General features: G+C 45.0%; 1 pseudogene; it reads left to right on the forward strand.

The window, feature by feature from the left end:
- Window positions 1–1,472: 1,472 nt before the first annotated feature.
- LOC109238563 lies at window positions 1,473–6,520 on the forward strand (annotated as a pseudogene).
- The last annotated feature ends 302 nt before the right edge of the window (window positions 6,521–6,822 follow it).

Consider the following 6,822-nt stretch of genomic DNA (forward strand, 5'->3'; position numbering starts at 1 on the left):
CACGGTGATCCAGTGGCACACTTGAGAGGTTTTTGTAGCAAGATGAGAGGAGCAGGCGGAAGAGATGAGTTACTGATGGCATATTTCAGCCAAAGTCTGAGTGGATCAGCGTTGGAGTGGTATACCCGGCAAGATCACAGCAGGTGGTACACATGGGATGATCTAGCCCAAGCATTCGCCTGCCATTTTCAGTACAATCTTGAAATTGTTCCAGACCGTCTGTCATTGACGAAAATTGAGAAAAAGCCTGGGGAGAGCTTCCGAGAATACGGCTTCCGTTGGAGAGAGCAAGCAGCGAGGGTTGACCCTCCGATGAAAGAGAATGAAATGGTTGATTACTTCTTGCAGGCCTTAGAGCCCACTTATTTTGGTCACTTGGTGTCAGCAGTAGGGAAATCCTTTAATGAAGTGGTGAAAATGGGAAGCATGGTAGAGGAAGGACTCAAATCTAACAAAATCATGAGTTATTCAGCAATTAAGGCGACCACCCAGGCTATTCAAAATGGCACTGTGGGTGTATTGGGAAAGAAGAAGAAAGAGGACGTTGCAGTAATTGAGTCAAGAGCTTGGACCAGGGGCCCATCACCTTATTATAACCAGACTCGACCCCATCCCCAAACTTACCCCCACACTCCATATAGCCCACCGCAACACTACTACCCACCTCCAGATCACCACTTCTCTGTCCATCATGCTCAGACATACACTTAACCGCCATCCCACGTACAATGGCGTGCGCCGACCCCACAGAGTACTTACCTATCCACCACCAAGAGCCTACAGAAATCCCCCTGGAACAGTTTTCCGACCAAATCAAACCTTCAAGAATGAGAGGGTGCAGAAGCAGAAGACTTTCACTCCATTGGGAGAATCATATACCAGTCTATTCCACAGGTTGAGACAGTTGGGTATGTTGAATCCGATTGAGCCTAAGCTGCCAAACCCCCCCTCCGAGAAATCTTGACCACTCGGTGAGTTGTGAATATTGTTCAGGGGCCCCGGGGCACGACACAGAGAAATGCTAGAAATTGAAAACAGCTATTCAAGAGCTCATTGATACCCGTCGAATCGAGGTTCAAGCCCCGGAAACGCCCAACATTAACCAAAATCCGCTCCCGGCCCATCATGAGACCAATATGATTGAAATAGTGCAAAAAGGAGGAGAGCCTAAAAAGCCCTCACAAACTGTGATGATGATCGGGTCCAGTGAAGTCAGGCCAAGTGAGAAGTCAACTAGTGGGAAGTCGTTGATCAAGTTGAAAGAGACAGATAGTAAACCAGTTGTGGTGGTTCAGAAGGAGTCTGCAAGCAAGGTTGCAGTGAAACAGGAAAAAGCAAAAGTGGTAGTGCCAGGGGCAGCTACCAAGCCCGTTGTAGTTGTGGAAGGTGCTCGCACAGAGCCTGTTATTATCAAACCAGTGACTCAGCTACCAATAGTCAACAGCAAGGCCGACCCTTGGAATTATGGCTGAATGACAGTGCTTTACAAAGGGAAAGAGGTTAAAGAAGATGTTTGTGAGACCCATGGTCTGACTCGCTCGGGGAGATGCTTTGCCCCCGAGGAGTTAAGAAAAGCCAAAACCGCCAAAGATAACCCAGTGTTAGTGAAGAAAGCTGTGACCGAAGAAGAGGCAGAGGAGTTCTTGAGGAAGATGAAAATGCAGGACTATTCTATTGTAGAGCAGTTGAGGAAGACCCCTGCCCAAATTTCATTGCTTTCATTGTTAATCCATTCGGACGAGCATCGCCGGGCGTTGATGAAAATCTTGAATGAGGCCCACGTTCCGGACAAGATCTCTGTAAACCATCTGGAAAAGATAGCAAACAAGATTTTTGAGGTGAATAGAGTCACTTTTTCTGATGATGAATTGCCCATGGAGGGTACCGAGCATAACAGAGCCCTTTACCTTACGGTGAAGTGTGAAGATTCCGTGGTTACCCGGGTACTAATTGATAATGGGTCCAGCGCCAACATTTGCCCTCTCTCCACCCTAGACAAATTGAAAGTGGACAGTGAAAAAATTCACAAGAACAGTATCTGCGTTCGGGGGTTCGACGGTAGAGGGAGAGATTCAGTCGGAGACATAGTGCTGGAGCTGACAATAGGGCCAGTTGAATTTACTCTGGAATTCCAGGTGCTCGATGTGGCGGTTTCTTACAATCTTTTGCTAGGCCGACCCTGGATTCATGCAGCCAAGGCAGTGCCATCTACCCTGCACCAGATGGTTAAATTTGAATGGGACAGACAGGAAATTGTAGTGCACGGCGAGGATGGTTTGTGTGCCCAGAATGATGCCATTATACCCTTCATCAAAGTTGAAGACGACAAGGGACCATGGGTCTATCAGGTTTTTGACGCAGTCTCAGTTGAAAAGATTCCAGAAGGGGAGCATGTTCCAGTTCCAAAAGTAGCAGCCGCATCAGTCATGGTGGCTTTTGAGATGTTGAAGAATGGCTTCGTACCTGGCAAGGGTTTGGGTGCGTCTCTGCAAGGTATCGTACAGCCGGTGTCTCTTCCCAAAAAGTTGGATACTTTTGGTTTGGGGTTCAAGCCTGCAGCTGCAGACATAAGGCGAGCTAGAAAGTTGAAAAAGAAAGCATGGGTTCTTCCAAAGCCTGTCCCCCGTCTCTCCCGTTCCTTTGTCAGGCCTGGTACTAAGAAGCGTCCAGCAACAACAATGCCCGGTTCTGTGATTGGTCCTGATAAGGAGTTGCTTGAAAGGTTTGTAAAGTTGTTCGACGAGGTGAATATGGTGGAAGCTGGAGAGGGATCGAGCAAGGCGGATGTGCAATTTGTGGGGCCCTGTGCAAAGATCAACAATTGGGAAGCTACTCCTCTTCCTACTCGAAGGGAGTCTTGGTAGTCGGCTTTGATTTTTCTTTCAGTTTAATCTGGATTATTTCCAGGGTTGTAATTCAGATTCTATGTTCCGTCCGTTTGGATGAGTTAAACCTTGTTATCTTTAAATTTTAATGAAATGCAATTTCCCTTCTTTTTTTTTATTCCTGACAGTTTTCATTTTTGCTTTTCTTTTCTTTATTGTACAGTCCTTTTTATGCTGGTTTCAATGACATGATATGCATGAGGAATCTCCGGCCCAGTCTTAAATGCCAATCTAATTCTGAAATAATAATACAAGAAATTGAGTGTGATGATGAAGTGGCTGATGAGGAAGCCTTTGAGGAAATCAGTAAAGAATTAAGCCATTTTGAAGAAAAACCCAAACCTAACCTAAATGATACAGAAGCAATCAACTTAGGGGATCAAGATAATGTCCGGGAAACTAAAATAAGCATCCATCTTGAACCACAGCTCAGAGAGGAGATAATTCAAGCACTGTTTGAGTACAAAGATGTTTTTGCGTAGTCATATGACGACATGCCGGGTCTAAGCACCAATTTGGTGGTCCAAAAATTGCCCACTGACCCGGCATTTCCCCCTGTCAAGCAGAAGCTGAGGAAATTTAAAACTGATATGAGTGTGAAAATCAAAGAAGAGGTCACCAAGCAGTTTGATGCAAAAGTCATTCGGGTCACGCGGTATCCTACCTGGTTAGCCAATGTTGTGCTTGTACCAAAGAAAGATGGTAAGACTAGGGTATGCGTTGACTACCGTGATCTCAACAAGGCGAGTCCGAAGGATAACTTCCCATTACCAAACATCCACATATTGATTGATAATTGTGCCAAACATGAGATTGGTTCTTTTGTGGACTGTTATGCGGGCTATCACCAGATCTTAATGGATGAGGAAGATGCAGAAAAGACGGCATTCATTACGCCATGGGGAACATACTGCTACAGGGTCATGCCATTTGGTTTGAAAAATGCTGGGGCAACCTACATGAGGGCTATGACAACTATATTCCACGACATGATACACAGGGAGATCGAGGTATATGTGGATGATGTAATTGTAAAGACCAGGAAGCAGTCTGACCATGTCAGAGATCTGAGAAAATTCTTCCAAAGGCTTCGCAGGTACAATCTCAAGCTCAATCCTGCGAAATGCGCTTTCGGTGTTCCCTCTGGAAAACTGTTGGGATTTATAGTCAGTCGTCGAGGTATTGAACTAGACCCGTCAAAAATCAAAGCCATCCAAGAATTGCCACCTCCGAAGAACAAGACTGAGGTGATGAGTCTGTTAGGGAGATTGAATTATATCAGTAGGTTCATCGCTCAGCTTACGACAACATACGAGCCTATCTTCAAGCTGTTAAAGAAGGATGTTGCGATCAAGTGGACAGACGAATGTCAAGAGGCTTTTGATAAGATAAAGGGGTATTTGTCAAACCCACCGGTGTTAGTCCCACCAGATCTAGGGAGGCCTTTGATTCTGTATTTGACGGTTTTGGACAATTCGTTTGGATGTGTATTAGGTCAGCATGACATCACCGGCAAGAAAGAGCAGGCCATATACTACCTCAGCAAGAAGTTCACAGCTTACGAGGTTAAGTACACTCAGCTTGAGAAGACGTGTTGCGCCCTAACTTGGGTAGCACAGAAGTTGAAACATTACTTGTCATCTTATACCACTTACCTTATCTCTCGGTTGGATCCGTTGAAGTACATCTTTCAGAAGCCTATGCCCACAGGGAGGCTCGCAAAGTGGCAAATCTTGCTCACGGAATTCGACATTGTCTATGTGACCCGGACTGCAATGAAAGCTCAGGCACTGGCCGACCATTTGGCCGAGAATCCGGTGGATGAGCAATATGAACCTTTGAACACATACTTCCCTAATGAAGAGGTAATGCATGTTGATGAGTTGGAACAAGCTGAGAAGCCGGGATGGAAACTCTTCTTTGATGGGGCGGCTAATATGAAAGGTGTAGGAATAGGAGCGGTACTTATTTCTGAAACAGGGCAACACTACCCTGTTACGGCTCAGCTTCGTTTCGATTGCACTAACAACATGGCCGAGTATGAGGCATGTATTTTGGGTTTGAGGCTGGCTATAGACATGGGTGTCCAGGAAGTCTTGGTCATGGGAGACTCGGACCTTCTGTTACACCAAATTCAAGGGGAATGGGAAACACGAGATTTGAAGCTTATACCGTACCGACAATGTTTGCATGATCTTTGTCAACAGTTTCAATCAATAGAGTTTAGGCATATCCCAAGGATTCATAATGAAGTTGCCGATGCTTTGGCTACTTTGGCATCAATGTTGCATCATCCAGATAAGGCTTATGTGGACCCTTTGCAGATTCAGGTCCGCGATCAGCATGCTTACTGTAATATGGTGGAAGAAGAACTTGATGGTGAGCCGTAGTTCCATGATATCAGAGAATATCTCAGGATGGGGGTGTACCCAGTACAGGCCACAGGTGATCAAAAAAGAACAATTCGGCGATTGGCAAGCGAATTTTTCTTTAGTGGAGGGGTGTTGTACAAAAGAACTCCAGATCTTGGTTTGTTGAGATGCATAGATGCTAGACAGGCCACAGTTATTATGACCGAAGTACATTCAGGAGTTTGTGGACCACATATGAGTGGGTACGTGTTAGCAAAGAAGATTCTTCGAGCAGGTTACTATTGGCTTACTATGGAACGGGATTGGATCAGTTTTGTGCAAAGGTGTCATCAGTGTCAAGTGCATGGAGATTTGATTCATTCTCCACCATCGGAATTACACACAATGTCTGCACCATGGCCTTTTGTTGCGTGGGGCATGGATGTCATTGGGCCAATTGAGCCAGCAACATCAAATGGGCACAGGTTCATTCTGGTGGCCATTGATTATTTCACCAAGTGGGTTGAGGCTAAAACGTTCAAGTCTGTGACCAAGAAAGCGGTGGTTGATTTTGTGCACTCAAATATCATTTGTCGGTTTGGGATACCAAAGGTGATCATTACAGACAATGGGGCTAATCTTAATAGTCATCTGATGAAAGAGGTATGTCAGCAATTCAAGATTACACATCGCAATTCCACCCCTTACCGCCCCAAGGCAAACGGAGCAGTTGAGGCGGCCAACAAGAATATAAAGAAGATACTGCGGAAAATGGTGGAGAGTTCTAGACAGTGGCATGAAAAGTTGCCTTTTGCATTGCTGGGTTATCGTACTACTGTTCGTACTTCAGTAGGGGCGACTCCTTATTTGTTGGTGTATGGCACCGAGGCAGTGATACCCGCAGAAGTGGAAATCCCATCCCTTCGGATTGTCGCAGAAGCTGAAATTGATGATGACGAATGGGTCAAAACCCGCTTGGAGCAATTGAGTTTGATCGATGAGAAAAGATTGGCAGCAGTGTGTCATGGTCAATTGTATCAACAGAGAATGGCAAGAGCATATAATAAGAAGGTGCGTCCACGAAAGTTCGAAGTGGGTCAGCAAGTGTTGAGACGTATTCTTCCACATCAGGCTGAGGCCAAAGGCAAGTTCGCCCCAAACTGGCAGGGGCCGTTCATCGTGACGAGAGTGTTGTCCAATGGCGCTTTGTATTTGACAGACATAGAAGGCAAGTGTGTTGAAATGGCTATCAATTCCGATGCGGTCAAGAGATACTATGTATGATCTTCTTTGTTTTAATTGTATTTGTTTGTACTTGGCATGTTTTGAAGATTGGAATGACGAAGGCATTTTGTTCTGCTATCTAAACACTTTATCCTTTGTTACCCTCTTTGAGCCTTATTTATTTTCTTTCATACCCCTCTTTTCGGAATCAGTAGCAAAGATCAGAAACACAAGCGTGAAAGATAAGTAAAGAAAAAAGAGAAAAGAAAAGAATGAAAAGAGAGAGAAGAAGAAAAGAAGAAAGAAAAGAAAAAATGAAGAGAGAAAAAAAAAGAGAAAGAAGAAAAGAAAAGGAAAAGAAG

The sequence above is a fragment of the Nicotiana attenuata genome, unplaced genomic scaffold (genome assembly GCF_001879085.1).
Source record: "Nicotiana attenuata strain UT unplaced genomic scaffold, NIATTr2, whole genome shotgun sequence".
Classification (NCBI taxonomy): domain Eukaryota; kingdom Viridiplantae; phylum Streptophyta; class Magnoliopsida; order Solanales; family Solanaceae; genus Nicotiana; species Nicotiana attenuata.